Source organism: Heptranchias perlo, chromosome 2 (genome assembly GCF_035084215.1).
Source record: "Heptranchias perlo isolate sHepPer1 chromosome 2, sHepPer1.hap1, whole genome shotgun sequence".
NCBI classification, from domain to species: Eukaryota; Metazoa; Chordata; class Chondrichthyes; order Hexanchiformes; family Hexanchidae; genus Heptranchias; species Heptranchias perlo.
Genome location: NC_090326.1, coordinates 143,037,021 through 143,055,889, shown reverse-complemented (window position 1 = coordinate 143,055,889; position 18,869 = coordinate 143,037,021). Strand labels below are relative to the sequence as shown.

The 18,869-nt window shown below is 44.9% G+C and overlaps 1 long non-coding RNA gene across 2 annotated transcripts in view; it reads right to left on the bottom strand.

Annotated features, from left to right (window-relative positions):
* LOC137334483 (uncharacterized) overlaps nucleotides 1-18,869 on the bottom strand; it is a 79,040-nt gene that overhangs the window by 39,311 nt on the left and 20,860 nt on the right. Inside the window, exon 3 of one of the 2 annotated variants that reach the window (XR_010966161.1) lies at nucleotides 6,454-7,491. The exons of the other annotated variant lie outside the window; for it this stretch is intronic. This is a non-coding gene — a long non-coding RNA (uncharacterized lncRNA). Of the gene's footprint in view, nucleotides 1-6,453; nucleotides 7,492-18,869 lie in introns of those variants that run through there. 2 annotated transcript variants of the gene reach the window in all.

Genomic DNA, 18,869 nt, shown 5'->3' with positions numbered 1-18,869 from the left:
ACTGTTGTCACATTTTTGTGTTTTTCCCATTTGTTCTGATAAGACAAGTACAGAGTTGGTTTGTAACTCTTTAGAATTTCCATTTACAGCAGAATTTGCTTTCTGCTGAACATTTTACCATCTCTCCCTGTTTATTTCCCTTCCTCTAACCTCCATATCCCCAGCAGCACATTCCAGCTATTTTTTTATTTGATAAGCATAACTTTTAATAACACAAAACACACAAAACATATGAAAATGGTGGTCAGGAAATGACCAGCTGTTCCATTGGGCCTGTTCCATCTCCCACAACCACCACCAGCAGCAATGTTATCTCCTGAGAGAGCAAAAACACTAGATAAAAAACCCAAGGCCAATTCAGGGAGAAAAAAATATGGGAAATTTCTCTCCAACCCTTTAAGGCAATCAAAACTGGTCGAGGAGACCACGTTGACCGTGATTTGTATTACTTAGTTTTGCATCTTCCTTTTGTATGCCGTGATTTCTGCCCCAGATAGAAACTGCTCAAGTTCTCTTTTGAAGGTAGGCAGCAACTGCATACATCTGCATAAGGCAGCAAATTGTTCCAAAGGTCTATCATCCTCTGTGAAAAGAAGAACCTCCTGACATCTAACCTACTTTTAGCCTTGCATAATTTATAGGCACGCTGTCAGGTTGAAATAATCTATCTATACGAACACAGTCTGGTCCTTTCATTGTTTTAAACACCTCAATTAAAGCTCTCCTGGAGTCTATGCTTCTACGTGGTAAATGGACCCCACTTTTTAAGCCTATCAAGGTTACTCAGGTGTTTTAAATTGGGTATTCTGGCCCTTTTCTGAAACCCACCATGAAAGGGGACCAGAACTGGACACAGTATTTGAAGTGGGCCCAACCAAGGCCTTATACAAGGACAATGTGGTTCCATTTATTTTATATTGAATCATCATAACGATGCAACCTGATACTGTATTTGCTGTAGCTATCACTTCTACAGCACTGGTCATGAATGATCCTTAAGCGAATTATGTACTAAAAGACCAAGACTTTAGTTTTGTAGCCTGTAGAATATAAGTACACTTGGTGTTAGCCCTGCCCACATGCATAACACTTTATTTATCTACATTAAATGCTATTTCTCATATGCAGGTTCATTACCTGCAGTCCTAACACTCACGTAGATCTTCATATTATACGCAAATTTGTGGACTGTTCCCCTAATACCCACATCCAGGTTATTAATCGAGATCCTAAAATGACTTGAACACAGATCCCTGTGGGAAACCACTAGTAATCAGTCTCCAAGAAGATCCACAACCATTAATAACCAATTTCTGCCTTTTAGATTGCAGCCAATTGTTAATCCAATCTCCCATCTACCAATTGCAAAAGATTCTATCTCGTGGAGTAACCCATTGTGTGGCACCATATCAAAAGCTTTCTCTAAATCCAAGTATACAATATCTACTGAGCTACTTTCAGCCACCAACCTAGTAATATCTTCAAAAAATTCCATCAGATTGGATAGACGTGACCTTTTTTTCCAGAAACTATGTTGAGTGTTTCTAATAACTCCTTCTCTATCCAGATGTTCATACAAAGTATATTTTATGACCCTTCCAGCAACATACCTGTGATTGAAGTTACGCTAATGGGCCTATAATTCCCTGGCTCTGACTTGTCACTGCTTTCGAAAATCGGTACCACATGAGCCTCCTTCCAGCCTAAGGGAACAATCTACAACTCGAATGAGCCATTAAAGATATGACCAAGGGCCTCGCAAAGCACATTTCTTTGAGCTTCCTCAGGTGGATGTTATCAGGACCAGCCGCCTGATCGGTTTTTAAATTTCTAATTCTTTCTGACTTTAATTTTGACAATTTTTGCATCAACAGTGCAACAGGTAACCAGAAGTCCACGTGAATCTGTCCTGAGGAATCCTTCATAAGCCTTATACAATCTATAATGGCCCTCTGACTCCTGACATAGCTAAAAAGCTTTTACCATAGCTATCCACTATCTTCTTCTCCATTGATCTTATAGCTGCTTAATAGCAGCTTTTGTTGCCTTTAGTTGAACATCATACTTATCCCTAACTCCTGAGAATGATATCCTTTAGTCCACAAAAGTATTTTTTTTAAATCTGATTTGTCCTTGTACATGACCAATCAGCCACTTTGCTTTCGTTTTAGTATGTACCCTTCGATTGTTTTTTGGGACATGCTCTTGCTCTGATACGCTTTCAAAGTTGTTTCATTATTGTTCAATATTGGTAGTAGCCGTACCTAATAGAGTTGCCCAATTGACCCGATTCAAACCTTCTGCCATTTTTTTTATTCGTTCATGGGATGTGGGCGTCGCTGGCAAGGCCAGCATTTATTGCCCATCCCTAATTGCCCTTGAGAAGGTGGTGGTGAGCCGCCTTCTTGAACGACTGCACTCCGTGTGGTGAAGGTTCTCCCACAGTGCTGTTAGGTAGGGAGTTCCAGGATTTTGACCCAGCGACGATGAAGGAACGGCGATATATTTCCAAGTCGGGATGGTACACACTGCAGCCACTGTGCGCTGGTGGTGAAGGGAGTGAATGTTTAAGGTGGTGGATGGGATGCTAATCAAGCGGGCTGCTTTGTCCTGGATGGTGTCGAGCTTGTTGAGTGTTGTTGGAGCTACACTCATCCAGGCAGGTGTAGAGTATTCCATCACATTCCTGACTTGTGCCTTGTAGATGGTGGAAAGACTTTGAGGAGTCAGGTGAGTCACTCGCCGCAGAATACCCAGCCTCTGACCTGCTCTTGTAGCCACAGTATTTATGTGGCTGGTCTAGTTAAGTATCTGGTCAATGGTGACCCCCAGGATGTTGATGGTGGGGGATTCGGCAATGGTAATGCAGTTGAATATCAAGGGGAGGTGATTAGACTCTCCCTTGTTTGAGATGGTCATTGCCTGGCACTTGTGTGGCACAAATTTTACTTGCCACTTATCAGCCCAAGTCTAGATGTTGTCCATATCTTGCTGCATGCGGGCATGGACTGCTTCATTATCTGAAGAGTTGTGAATGGAACTGAACACTGTGGAATCATCAGCGAAAATCCCCATTTCTGACCTTATGATAGAGGGAAGGCCATTGATGAAGCAGCTGAAGATGGTTGGGCCTAGGACACTGCCCTGAGGAACCCCTGCAGCAATGTCCTGGGGCTGAGATGATTGGCCTTCAACATCCAGTACCATCTTCCTTTGTGCTAGGTATGAGTCCAGCTACTGGAGAGTTTTCCCCCTGATTCCCATTGACTTCAATTTTACTAGGGCTCCTTGGTGCCACACTCGGTCAAAGGCTGCCTTGATGTCAAGGGCAGTCATTCTCACCTCACCTCTAGAATTAAGCTCTTTTGTTCATATTTGGACCAAGGCTGTAATGAGGACTGGAGCTGATTGGTCCTGGCAGAACCCAAACTTAGCATGGTGAGCAGGTTATTGGTGAGTAAGTGCTGCTTGATAGCACTTTTGACGACACCGTCCATCACTTTGCTGATGATTGAGAGTAGACTGATGGGGCGGTAATTGGCCGGAGTGGATTTGTCCTGCTTTGTCATCTTAGCAAAGTTAGCCCTTTTAATATCCAGAACTGGTGTTAAATTCTTGATGCTTCTGGTTCTACTGATCAAGTGGAATCTAATAATGTTATGGTCATTATTGCTTATGAGGTCCAATGCACATGGAGGTCAGATACTACATTAGGATCACTACTGAACACTAGATCAAGTATTTGACTTTCCCTGGTTACCTCAGTAACACACTGAGTTAGGTAACAGTCTTTTATGATTTCTACAAATCTTTCAGCAGTCCTGCCCTCAACTTTAGCTCACCATTGTACCACTGAATTCTTGGTAAGTTAAAGTCCCCTATTAAACAGACATCGCTGGATTTAGTTCTGGAGATGGATCACGCAGTTTCCACCAGTACGCATAAAGCCTTCCATGACCGGTGGACACTGCAGGATGTTAACTGTGTCATTGATGAGGAAAACACGACCATCATTTAGTTTTAATTTATTTTGTATGTTATTTAATTCAATTAACAGCATTCACTACTCCAACATCAGACTCAGTAATAATGGAAGCTCTTTTGAGTACAATGAAGGCTCCTGGTATCCTAGCCAACCAACACCACCAAAAACAGATTATCTGGTCATTTATTTGGTTTTTGGGTCCCTTGCTTTTGTGGTATATATTTATCATTTGGACTTAAACGTGGGGCTTTGATCAAGAAGTTTGCAGATGATACAAAAATTGGCTGTGTGGTTGATAGTGAGGAGGAAAGCTGTAGACTGCAGGAAAATACCAATGGCCCAGTCAGGTGGGCAGAAAAGTGGCAAATTGAATTCAATCCACAATAAATGGGAGGATACTGAGAGGTGAAGAGGAACAAAGGGACCTTGGAGTGCATGTCCACAGGTCCCTGAAGGTAGCAGGACAGGTAGAAAGGCATCCGGGATACTTTCCTTTATTAGCCAAGGCATAGAATATAAGAGCAGGGAGGTTATGCTAGAACTGTATAAAACATTGGTTAGGCCACAGCTCGAGTACTGTGTACAGTTCTCATCACCACATTACCGGAAAGATGTGATTGCACTATAGACGGTACAAATGAGATTTACGAGGATGTTGCCAGGGCTGGAGAAATTTAGCTATGAGGAAAGATTGGATAGGCTGGGGTTGTTTTCTTTGGAACAAAGGAGGCTGAGGGGAGATTTAATTGAGGTGTATAAAATTATAACGGGACTAGAAAGAGTGGATAGGGAGGACTTATTTCCCAAATCAGAGGGGTCAGTGACCAGGGGGCATAGATTTAAAGTAATTGATAGAATGAATAGAGGTGAGCTGAGTAGAATTTCTTTCACCCAGAGGATGGTGAGGGTCTGGAACTCACTGCCTGAAAGGGTGGTAGAGGCGGAAACCCTGAACTCATTTAAAAAGTACTTGGATGTGCACTTGAAGTGCTGTAACCTACAGGGCTACAGACCAAGTGCTGGAAAGTGGGATTAATCCGGCTAGCTCTTTTTCGGCCGGCATGGACATGATGGACTGAATGGCCTCCTTCTGTGCCATAACTTTCTATGATTCTATGATTTCATTGCTGTTTGTGGGACCTTGCTGTGTGCAAATTTACTGCCGCGTTTCCTACATTACAACAGAATATATACTTCAAAAGTACTTAATTGACTGAAAAGCGCTTTGGGACATCCTGAGGACTTGAAAGGTGCTATATAAATACAATTCTTCCTTTCTTTCTTTCTGTTTTGTATGGTGCAGTTTCAAAGGTTTGGGATAATGCTCATTAAAGGAATGCCATTCCAGATGCCAGATCCCGATCTCTTATTGTTGACCCATTTTAGAACAAATCTTTCCTCTTCTGTTACAGTCTTCCTGCGATGTGCAACATTTGTTGACCAAGAAGGGTTCTGCCAGTATCAATTTGTAACTGGCCATTATGGGTTTTGCATCAGTAATGCTAAACTGATGTGCCTTCTAACTTTTTCACCTTCCTATGCAGAAACACTTGACCTCTGCTTGGTGTCTCCCAGGATAAAGCAGTGGACAGCAGAAGTTCACTGTGCAGGGAACTGTGTTTGTTAACCTACGTCCTACCACTTGGTGGCACAGGGTGTTGTAGCATGAATGCAGTGCTCAGATCCACCTTTCCAGACAGTGTTATTTGTTGCAGCACAAGTCACTGTACTTACTTGCGTGTACAAGCAAAGATTTAATCAAACTGATCGGAACTGATCAAAATTCAGTAAACTGGAAATCCATCCAAGTTGACCTAATCTGAGTCAATTTGGATTCAGAAACAACCTTCTAAAGGGAATTGTTTCCTTGTGCTTTAAAAAATTCTGGTATCATATTGGTTAACTGCAAATTTGTAAATGACAGATCGCACAGCAGATTGTCCCCACGCAGGACCCATTCCAACTGCTCCTTGTTATATGAGTATGTCTTTCCAGTCTATGGGGTAGATCTTGAGTTTGTGTGATAATGTAACATTAATTGGCAGTTCCATTGAAGTCAATGGAAATAAAAATCGGGAGAGATGTAAAACGGGCTGCTGATTCACTATCACCCGTTTTACACAATCGCAAAAAAGTCAAAATTAACTCCTTTGTGTGAAAAGGCCTCATTCCAATCCTTATCCACTTCACCAGCGCTTTAATTTTTCAAATATGCTTATTTTTTTCCACTAAATACATGAAGTTCCACAAAATAAGTCTCTGTATCTTAAAAATTTGTGATCTTTTACAAAAAAAGTTGGTGCAAATTCGATATAGCGCAAGATGAGTTAAGTTTTTTTAAATGATTTATGTGTGTAGGAATGTTTTGACCTTCTGGTATCAGCAGTGGTATTGAGTGGGAAATAATTCTTGCTTTTCTTTGAACATCTCATAATGATTGACTCGTGAAGGTTGGTGTTTTTTCACAGTTTATTCCATTACAGTGCATTAATCAATTACTATTTTTAAATTTTTGAGCGATCTGTAGAATTATCTTTTGAAGGCATATACTAAAAGTATTGTTTACTACGTTGAATTCAATAAAACTAATATATAAAAGTTTAATTTAAGCCCAGTTTTAAATGAATTATTTGCAAAAGGTAGCATTAAGGGCTGAATTCTTCTCCGTGATCCTGCTCGAAATGGGAAGGGATAGTGACAGAGAATGAGGCAAAATCTGGTGGTTGGGCCTATCGCTGCCTCACAGCCTGATCTGGATTTTCCTCCCCCCTGTCCACACAGGGATCATCACTGGCCACTGATTCTTCACTGACTGCATGCAACTGTTGGTGTGGGAAGCGGGCAGTACCTGAGTCCCAGCCCATTTCCCTCCTGTTTATCCCATGGTCAGGAAATGAAGAGGAAGAGCCAAGTAGAGGCTTCCTCTCCTTCCAAGTTTACCTCTACACACTGCTGCGATCCTTGTGGTGATGTAGCTCCTATGATGGTGTTAAGTATTAGGTGTTAGGTGTCACTTTCACCCAGTGACGGTGAAGAGGTGGTGATATGTGTCCAAGTGAGGATGGTGTGTGACTTGGAAGAGAATTTGGAGGTGATGAGTTGCTCTCGATTTCGGTAAAGGTTGCAGGATTGGGAGATACTGTCGATGTAAGTTTTCTGAATTTCAGCGGTGCATCCTTTAGTTAGTACAAATTGCAGTCTGTGTGCACCAGTGGTAGATGGGATGGATATTGAGTCCAGTAGCAAGGATGCTGAACAAGTAGAATGCTCCGCCCTGAATGGTGTCAAGCTGGCAGTTGCACCCATCCAGGCAAGTGGTGCGTATCCTGACTTGAGACTTGTAGATGGTGGAGAGGCTATGAAGGGTCAGGAGATGAGCTACTTGTTGTCCATCCCTTGTAGCAATGGCCATTGAAACTGCTGCGGGTTGGGGACAAGGCAGGCTTTCAGTGGCCATAATGGGCCAGAATTTGGGCTAAGCGGCTTGGCAACATTCACCGCAGCTCCTGTGAATTAAATTAATGAACGTACTCACTGCGGGCTCTGTGGCATCGACTTGCTTGATTTTGAACTTATAAAAAATTGTGCACTATCAACTCAGCCTCTGAGCAGCGTAAATTGATGAGCATCGAACAGTCTGTGAGAATAGAAGACACGTCCACAAAATCTGTCAGGAAGAGAAGTCACGCCCACAAGCAGGCAAGCAGACTTCATTCATTTAAAGTTAGTATTCTAGAAGTCATTGTGAATAAAAATTTTAATTTTTTTTGTAAAAAGCCTAAGAAATAATTGAATTAAATTAAAGAGACTGAAGAGAAAAGTAAAAAAAAAATTTCTTAATTTTTTTTTAATGACCAAAAACTATTAAAATAAGGAGTAATATGAGACTCCACATTTTTTAAATTTAATTTTTAGTTGATTGGCAGTCATTAAGACTAATCGTGCTTTTAAAACTTAGTTTAGACCTGTTATTTTTAAGCGTACCTGTTTGGTGGTAATATTAGTTACTTTCCAGCTGGGCGGATAAGCAAGTTTGTGATTTTTCAGTGATTTCTATGATTGTAGTGTGCGATGGCCCTTTAATTCGCAGCTGTCAAATCGCCAGTGAACCAATAGGAGCAAGTTCACGATTTCCGTGTTTCACTGCGCCTGTGCAAACACGGGAACTTGCTCCTTCAATTCACCACTAAAAACAAAAAACGCTGTTGAGCTCCTCCATTATCTCGGGAGCAAATTCTGCCCCATTATTTCACCACTGTTGCTATGCTGTTCTCCTTCCTGTTAGTGAGACTGTGCCAAAGCAAAGGGGAGAAACAGTCCAAATATTCAGAGGTGCACACTAAATGCAACTTGGCGCACAAACACAGCAACAAATTCAACAGGGTAAGGGTTACTTTAGAAGATTCTTCTTAAAAATGTTGATAGCACTTTATTTTCAACGAACCAGAATAAACTAATATTTAATGTTTAATAAGGCTGTAATATTCCAACTATAATCAAAAGTGATAGTCCATTGATACACAGATAATGGATAGTTGTGAGAGATGACAAGACAGCCATCTTATCGACAGAGATTCGGATGATGTCATCAAGTGTGAAACTGGAGACTGCGCAGTTTATAACTATCATCTGTATCCTGCGATGACATTACGGGCATGAATTCCTTTGGGGTATCTTTAATCAAATAATCTGTGATTTTCATGGCAGTGGTTTTATTCAGTTTTGAGTTCCTTCTTCTTGTCAATAGGGGTAGTCATGGTGAACAATTAAACAACTAACGGGAGGAGGAGGCTCTGCAAACATCCCCATCCTCAATGATGGCAGAGTCCAGCATGTGAGTGCAAAAGACAAGGCTGAAGCGTTTGCAACCATCTTCAGCCAGAAGTGCCGAGTGGATGATCCATCTCGGCCTCCTCCCGATATCCCCACCATCACAGCAGCCAGTCTTCAGCCAATTCGATTCACTCCATGTGATATCAAGAAACGGCTGAGTGTACTGGATACAGCAAAGGTTATGGGCCCTGACAACATCCCGGCTGTAGTACTGAAGACTTGTGCTCCAGAACTAGCTGCACCTCTAGCCAAGCTGTTCCAGTACAGCTACAACACTGGAATCTACCCGACAATGTGGAAAATTGCCCAGGTATGTCCTGTCCACAAAAAGCAGGACAAATCCAATCCGGCCAATTACCGCCCCATCAGTCTACTCTCAATCATCAGCAAAGTGATGGAAGGTGTCGTCGACAGTGCTATCAAGCGGCACTTACTCACCAATAACCTGCTCACCGATGCTCAGTTTGGGTTCTGCCAGGACCACTCGGCTCCAGACCTCATTACAGCCTTGGTCCAAACATGGACAAAAGAGCTGAATTCCAGAGGTGAGGTGAGAGTGACTGCCCTTGACATCAAGGCAGCATTTGACCGAGTGTGGCATCAAGGAGCCCGAGTAAAATTGAAATCAATGGGAATCAGGGGGAAATCTCTCCAGTGGCTGGAGTCATACCTACCACAAAGGAAGATTAGTGGTTGTTGGAGGCCAATCATCTGAGCCCCAGGGCATTGCTGCAGGAGTTCCTCAGGGCAGTGTCCTAGGCCCAACCATCTTCAGCTGCTTCATCAATGACCTTCCCTCCATCATAAGGTCAGAAATGGGGATGTTCGCTGATGATTGCACAGTGCTCAGTTCCATTCGCAACCCCTCAAATAATGAAGCAGTCCGACCCCAGATGCAGCAAGACCTGGACAACATCCAGGCTTGGGCTCATAAGTGGCAAGTAACATTCGTGCCAGAAAACTGCCAGGCAATGACCATCTCCAACAAGAGAGAGTCTAACCACCTCCCCATGACATTCAATGGCATTACCATCGGTGAATCCCCCACCATCAATATCCTGGGGGTCACCATTGACCAGACACTTAACTGGACCAGCCATATAAATACTGTGGCTGCAGATCAGAGGCTGGGTATTCTGCGGTGAGTGACTCACCTCCTGACTCCCCAAAGCCTTTCCACCATCTACAAGGCACAAGTCAGGAGTGTGATGGAATACTCTCACTTGCCTGGATGAGTGCAGCTCCAACAACACTCAAGAAGCTCAACACCATCCAGGACAAAGCAGCCTGTTTGATTGGCACCCCATCCACCACCCTAAACATTCACTCCCTTCACCACCGGCGCACAGTGGCTGCAGTGTGTACCATCCACAGGATGCACTGCAGCAACTCGCCAAGGCTTCTTCGACAGCACCTCCCAAACCCGCGACCTCTACCACCTAGAAGGACAAGAGCAGCAGGCACATTGAAACAACACCACCTGCACATTCCCCTCCAAGTCACACACCATCCCGACTTGGAAATATATCGCCGTTCCTTCATCGTCGCTGGGTCAGAATCCTGGAACTCTCCTCCTAACAGCACTGTGGGAGAACCTTCTCCACACGGACTGCAGCGGTTCAAGAAGGCGGCTCACCACCACCTTCTCAAGGGCAATTAGGGATGGGCAATAAATGCCGGCCTCGCCAGCGACGCCCACACCCCATGAACGAATTAAAAAAAAGTTCCCTCAATGGTTCAGTTGGTGAATTGAGCCATGTACAGCTGCAGGTCCCAGCTTTGATTCCCAGTTTGTGCTTGGTTAGCTGAGTTAAAACGAGCTGATACTAAAACAGCTGGAATGTCTTTCCAGGAAAGGCGGTTGAGAGCAGGACAATGGACTCAATTAAGAAATAACTAGATAATGGGAAGATGATAGGGCTGATATTCTGGAGAGATGAGATCAAATTGGATCTTCTTATCCAAGCCTGTCTTATGATTTTGTGAAAGTGCTACAACTGGTCTAAGTAATCCTTGACTAGGGAGGGGAAAATGTGTCACTTCTGATTGCTCTTCAGTAAAGCCTGCTGAAAAGTGTACATGTAAATGCCAGGTAGGATTGGCTTGGGCTCAGTTGCGATCTTTTAAATTTTTTTTTGTTGAGAAACTCAGGTGTAGAGCCAAGGTCCGTAGGGCGGGACACCACCATGGTTGACAAGAATTAAAAAGAACACATGGTAAATCGGGCAGCCGTGATCAGGTGATGCTAAACTTTATATATAGGCTTAAAGATTGCAGAAGGAAGGACTGAGGCGGATAAGGAGTGCCAAGTTTGAGGTTCTGGGCCCGACTCCTCTCCACTCTAGGTTGGCCTGATGGGAAAGCCACAACGACTTCCCCAGGCAGGCCTTTGGATAAAATAGCAGTTCGGCCCCAGTGACGTCATCGGAGTCCCATCTCCATATTTAAAGAAGGACTCCGCAGGTTAAAATTATATGCCTGCGGGATTGGTGACATTGACAGGTGAGTGCCAAGGGCAATTTTAACTGCCCGCCCTCCCGGGACTAAGTATAAAAAATTCTGGTGTCGTCTCCTCAGCTTGTCTGCCATGCCCTGCTGCCTTGTTTGGCTGCTTGTTCCAGACATCCTTGCTGTAGACATTCTTGAAAAGCATGGGAAAAATATTGATTCGACATGAAGTGTGTTTATCTGAGACCTGAGTGAGTGAGCCAGGCACTGCTCCTTCCTTACCTAGTTGTCCCCCAGTCTGCTGCTGTAGTGTTCAGCCAGAACTGTCTTTGTAAAGACTGCACTCTAATTTCCATGCAGTCCAGCAGATTGCACCTGTTTTACACAGGATTTAAACCAATATGTATGCAAATGAGCCAATCCAGGAAACTCTCATGTTTCCTCTGGAGGCCACCAATAGGCACAAATCTTTTTTCATTGGTGTAACAGTGGTGTAACTCACTATGAGGAAATTCCTCACCCTTGTGTGTAATGAGTGTGAGTGGCTGAATGTGCATATGCGTCCTCCCTATGATCATTGCATGATTAATTGCACCAATGTGTTTCTGTGAGCAAAAGGGGACACGGCATTCAAGGGGCTGATTGACCAGAGCATGATACAGTTTCAGCACGACATCTTCCAACTTATCCTCTACTGATTTAGCAATGCAGCTCAGCATTCTATTTACTTTGTTGATTTTTGCTCCCGTCAGTAATGTATTGTTTCGTGGGAGTCCTGCTGTTTCAAGGATGGTTATCCCCTCTTGTGTGCTGTTGTATCTGTCACATTTAGAGTAGCTTTTCCTTGTCTGTAATTGATCCCATTAAATCTACACCGGGGGTGTTTTACTGCCCATTTCATCTAATAGATATCACTTCAGATGATATTGCATCCGATAAATGTTCCTACTGTTCCCAAAAGAATCACTTCTCTGTTCGTACAATAACCAATAAGCTTATATTCCTACTAAGCTTTCCATTGCCCTATTCAGCAGTCATTTTGTGAGTCTTGCCCAGGACCATTATATAGTATTAAATATCCATGGATGTTATTATTTGAATATAGTACCCATTATTAAACATAAGGTGATAAAGTTTTTGTGTAAAATAATTAATAGACTCCTTGCAAAGTGTAGTTTTGGCTTATTTCTCAAATATTCATAGTGCAAACATGGCTATGGGACACTTTGCAGAATGCCACTTTCGCTCTAGAGTAAAGTGCACAAAGATGTGGAATGGATACAGCTTACTGTACTCAAGGTATATTTTGTAATTTAGTAAGTATGCTAAAGTAACGTTCATTCTTAGTTTTTGAGTGGATGTTATATGAAATATGATAGGTTCAATTTCGCAGCAAGTATTGAGTTTCTCTTCTGATTCTCTCTAACATTTCCTCACATTCTGCCGTGATATACAAAAGCCTCATATCTTCTGCGTTGATGGTATAAGTGTGATAGAACTGGTGTCAGAGTGAAAATGCTTCGTGTGTGTTCTGGCTCTCGGTGCCTGCAGTCAGAATACAGTGGGCCTCTCTTATTTCTATAGACAGTTTGCCTGCTAAATTCATGACATTTCAGTAGTCAGTGGCATTAAGGAGACTTACAAAACCAAGTGAAGGATAGAAATAGAACTAACATTAATCAAAGGGAATGAGAGGAGACAGGTTGCACTGTGAGGTGGTAAAATAAAGTGAGAAAGGAAAGGTTGCAGAAATGCTGGGGGAAAAAATGATAGGAGTCCTCTTTGAATACTGAATATCTTTGGTGTAGTTGCCCTGGCTTTTGAAACTAAGATGATTTGAGTGGTAATTATGCTTAGTTACCACCCAAGTGATGGAGTCCCTTATTTTCCAACATGGTTATCTTCTGCCAACATTAAGTTAACTCTCTAAACAGAAAAAAAAACACTTTAAATAATTAAATAGATTAATTAACCGGTTGTGAGTTTTGTAGCTCCTTTATGTTTCACCGTAGTAAGAAAGAAAGAACTTAAATTTATATAATGCTTTAGTACATCTCTCAGAAAAATCCCTAAATGCCTCATATGTGATGAATTAATATGAACTGCAGTCACAGATATTATGTCAGTGAACACATCAGCCATTTTATATACGGCAAGGACCCACATATAGTGATGACCAGTTAATATGTTTGTAGTGCTATTGTTTGAGGGAGGAATATTGGCTGGCACTAGGAAAACTTCCTTCTGTCCTTCAAATAATACAAAAGAGATTGTCAATTTAATATCTTAGTCAAAAGACAGCACCTCTTGGTTTGGACTGTACTGGAACATTGGACTAGATTAAGCTGCTCAAAGTCCTGAAGCAGGGTGTGAATCCACAATCTTCTAAGTCAGAGGTAAACATGCTACCATAAGACCATAAGAGATAGGAGCAGGAGTAGGCCATTCGGCCCCTTGAGCCTGCTCTGCCATTTAATGAGATCATGGCTGATCTGATTTTTACCTCAACTCCACTTTCCCGCCCTTTCCCCATATCCTTTGACTCCCTTGCGGATCAAAAATTTGTCTAACTCAGCCTTGAATGTATTCAATGACTCAGCCTCCACAGCTTTTTGGGGTAAAGAATTCCAAAGATTCACCATCCTCTGGGAGAAGAAATTCCTCCTCATTTCCGTCTTAAACGGGCGACCCCTTATTCTGAGATGATGCCCCCTAGTTTTAGATTCCCCCATGAGAGGTAACATCCACTCAGCATCTACCCTATCGAGTCCCCTCAGATACTTGTATGTTTCAATAAGATCTCCTCTCATTCTTCTAAACTCCAATGAGTACAGACCCAACCTGTTCAATCTTTCCTCAAAAGACAACCTTTCCATACCCGGAATCAACCTAGTGAACCTTCTCTGAACTGCCTCCAATGCAAGTATGTCCTTCCTTAAATAAGGGCACCAGAACTGTACATGGTCTCACCAGTACCCTGTACAGTTGTAGCATGACTTCCCTGCTTTTATACTCCATCCCTCTAGAAATAAAGGCCGAAATTCCGTTTGCCTTCCGGATTACCTGCTGCACCTTTATTTTGACTTTTGTGTTTCATGTACGAGGACACCCAGATCCCTCTGTACCGCAGCATTATGTAGTATTTCTCCATTCAAATAATATTTTGCTTTATTTTTTCCTCCCGAAGTGGATGACTTCACATTTTCCCACATTATATTCCATCTGCCAAATTTTTGCCCAATCGCTTAACCTGTCAATATCCCTTTGCAGACATTTTGTGTCCTCATCGCAATTTGCTTTTCCACCTATCTTTGTATCATCAGCAAATTTGGCCACAAGACACTCTGTTCCTTCATCCAAGTCATTGATATATATTGTAAATAGTTGAGGCCCCAGCACTGATCCCTGCGGCACCCCACTAGTTACAGATTGTCATTTTGAAAATGACCCTTTTATCCCAACTCTTTGTTTTCTGTTAGTTAGCCAATCCTCTATCCATGCCAGTATATTATCCCCAACACCATGAGCTCTTATCTTGTGCAGTAATCATTTATGTACCACTTGAGCCAAACTGACACTCAGGTTATTTGCTTGTATGGACAGTTGGCAATAGTTTTACCTCAAAGATCCAAGAAGCCATAATCGATACACCACAAAGTCAAATTGATTGGGGACAAGCTGATGAAGTAGAGGCCTATATCACTGGAACTAACATGAATCCATCAAATCCCACTTAGAACAGCATTGAAGAAGTTCTTGAGTGGTTAAATGCAACTTTTTGCAAAAGTAGAACTTGTTAGAAAAAAGATCCAACAACACTAAGAAGACAGCCTGTTCACAGAGGCTCTGGGGTTCACACCTGCAGATGGCAGAGTGGGTGAGCTGTTTTCCAGAAAGTTTTTGGAAAGAGTTAGTTGTTACAAGGTAACAACCTTGTAAGGTAGCAAAGATTCTGCTAAGTATTTTTTAAACATTATTTCCCTATATAGTGCCCTTTATTTTAAACAAAATCTCAGTCTGGCCCCCACAATAGTTTGTAGTACTGAATTATACAGACTGGGATGCAGGAGGTTTGATCCCCTGTTTGTGCTGAATTAGCTGATCTCAGCCAAGACAATGGTTTGGGAGCTACAACTAGTCTAGTCATCTCTAGTTCCTCAGTTCCTAATCATTATCCAGTGTCTCTTACTGGAAAGTGTTCATATGTGGCTATCAGGTGAGGGCAGAATTAGGCTAAATTGAGACAACTCCACAGCTGAACAGCCTGCTAACACTCACATGAAGAATGATCACTTAGGCGAGATACTGGAGGGCTGCCAGTGTTTGTGGAACTATTCCCAGCAAGGAGTCACAGCTTTAAAGGAGAACAGCGGAAAAAGTTGGAACAAAATATAAGCAACAAGTCACAGGTTAAAATGGATACAATTAAAAATCCCAGGAGGCAAAACACAGGATATAGATCGACAATGAGATTGATAGATTTTTGCTCGACAAGGCAGATAGATGGAGTTAAGATACAGATCAGCATGATCTAATTGAGTGGCGGAACAGGCTCGAGGGGCTGAATGGCCGACTCCTGCTCCTATGTTTCTACTTTACTATGTTCCTATGTACACACCTAGGAACCTTGGGATGAAAAGGAGCTTCTGCTACACCCAAAACATTCTATGTTGCATTTCAAAACTGGAACATAATATTACTGACAAAATTTCACATATCATTTTTTCTGCTTGTGGAACTTTTAAGGCTGTCTCTTATACACAGAAGTTCAAAACCAAACATAACCATTGACCCGGAGCTGTTGGAGTATGCAATAGGCAGTGGGAAACTTGAGAATTAATAATAAGTAAATCCGAAGCACCACTTCAAGTTAAAAGTAACAGTGGGAAAAATATGTCAACGAGGAAACCAGGGGCTCGATTTTGGCGTCGGGTTTCCAGCGGGGGGGCCCGGAAAATCCCGATATCCGGTCACGTGACCGGATCGCGACGAAATCCCGGCCACTTCCGGGTACCGCGCTGACGTGCGGGGCTGCGTGCGCAAGCCCCGCCGGTGGGAATCCCGCAGGCAATTAAAGCCAGTGGGGTTCCACTTGAGAGTACTTACCTTGCTTGTTGAGGTCAGTTAATGAGCTGAATCAGCTGTCAAAAGAGGAAGTGTGGGATTTTCGGTTCAAGGCAGTGAGTTTCCCACACTGGGGGAAACAGTCTCTGTCCAACCAGGCGTGTTGCAGCCAGCAGCCTGTGGCAGGTGCCAAGGTGCACTCCACGGGGGACAGCTCTCACCCATGCAGGAGGCCACCGCGTCACATAGGGCAACCCCTGCCCCCCACCACCCCCCGCCAAGCCAGAGGACAGACCGACACGAAACCGCAGCCCCAGTCCGAGGAACCACCCACCTACCCTGCACAACCCCTCAGACCAACACCTGCCAGATGGGTAGTGTGTGGACACCCTCGGAGGACGAAGAGCATGACCAGCCCCAGCAGCCTCGCAGTCCACGCCGTCCGCCGCAGAGACGTGGATCCCCCCAATGCGGTGTTGTTGCACGCCCACCTGCACAGCAGGAGGGAGGGCTACCGCAGAGAGAGACTCATCGCAGAGGGCACTACCCTCGCCACAGGGTCCACAGACCGAGGCGCAGCTCCCCGGACCTCTCCGAGCAGCAGTGCACACAGAGGTGTAGATTCGCTCGACATGTAGTCGTGGAGATCTGCAGCCTCTTTCATGCCGAGCTGCTCCTGGCTGGCCCCAGCACCAACTGCTTACCTGTCGCTGTCAAAGTCACCACTGCCCTCCACACCTTCTCCTCCGCATCCTTTCAGGGTGCAGCCGGCTACACTGCCGATGTCTCTCAGTCGTCTGCGCGGACGAGCCCTGCAAATACACCTGCACCTACTCTGCAGTAACACGATGGGTGGCATCAGTGGTGGGTCCTCATAGTGATACCCAGGAGCGGGCATTATTGGACACAACGGACAGGATTCGCGGAGACATGGCAGTGGTGGTGTCAATATAATGTGTGCTGTTTGTTGCTCTGAAATTCAATATAGGTAACACCCATGACAAACCCTCAGACACCCTTGTGCACCCCCTTCATGCTCACGACACGTTTGCCTTACGCTGCCTACTGCACATATGTGATGCATGCCCTGTGGCTGCAGCACAGGTGGTGGCAGGTTGAGTGAGGCTGGCCGTGAGGGAGATGCACGAGAGGTTTAGTATGGGATGGAGCAATGAGATTGTATGAGGATTGGGTTGCGTGTTAGTGGCAGGATGAGTACTGGCGAGGTGAGTAGGTGGAGGTAAGATGAGGATGGGGTTTGAGTGGGTATGAAGGGTGATGTGACAGAGTAGTGTTGGCGGTGCCGAAGGAGATGTGGGGTGGGGGCAGTGTTGTGGCAGACGGAGTGTAGGGGAAAGACTTCGTGTTCTCACTGCGGCTGACCCACTGCGGTCATTGCAGCGCCTCCTGCACTGCATGCAGGTGGGCGATATGTTGGTGGCGCAGGTGACCCCCTCTGCCACCTCGAGCCAGGCCTTCTTGGTGACAGAGGCAGGCCGCTTCCTCCTGCCCGCCGGGGGGAAGATCTGTGTCCTCCCCCTCCTCCTCACCCCATCTGATGATACCTGGGGTGAGGCATCATTAAACTGGGAGCAGCCTTCCCCCTGAGCTGCTCCATGCTGCAATTTGTTCCATTGGTTGCAGCATCTGTCAGTGGAGGACTGCCCCTTTAACTGGAGAGCCTCCAGATGACAGATCGTACTGCGGTTGCGCAGCCCGACCGACGCGCAGGCCAGCGCCGTGGACCCCGGAGGAGCAGGTAATTGATTCCTATTAGTGGGTTGCCTGCTACGATCGCGCGGGCAATCCACTAATTTCGCCGAGCGTGTTGACCACGCTCCCGGAGGACCACCCGCTGGGAACCCAGGCCTGCTAAATTCGAGCCCCAGGAGTCAGAAATCATGGGCTCGATTTTGGGATCGTGTTTCCGGCGGGTTCCCAGCGGGGTGGCCCCGAAAATCCCGATATCCGGTCACGTGACCGGATCGCGACGAAATCCCGGCCACTTCCGGGTACCGCGCTGACGTGCGGGGCTGCGCGCGCAAGCCACGCTGGTGGGAATCCCGCAGGCAATTAAAGCCAGCGGGGTTCCACTTGAGAGCACTTAACTTGCTCGTTGTGGTCAGTTAATGAGCTGAAGCAGCTGTCAAAAGAGGAAGTGTGGATTTTCGGTTCAAGGCAGTGAGTTTCCCACACTGGGGGAAACAGTCCCTCCTCAACCAGGCGTGTTGCAGCCAGCAGCCTGTGGCAGGTGCCAAGGTGCGCTCCACGGGGGAGAGCCCTCACCCACACAGGAGGCCACCGCGTCACATAGGGCAACCCCTGCCCTCCACCACCCCCCGCCAAGCCAGAGGACAGACCGACACGAAACCGCAGCCCCAGTCCGAGGAACCACCCACCTACACTGCACAACCCCTCAGACCAACACCTGCCAGATGGGTGGTGTGTGGACACCCTCGGAGGACGAAGAGCATGACCAGCCCCAGCAGCCTCGCAGTCCACGCCGTCCGCCGCAGAGACGTGTATCCCCCCAACACGG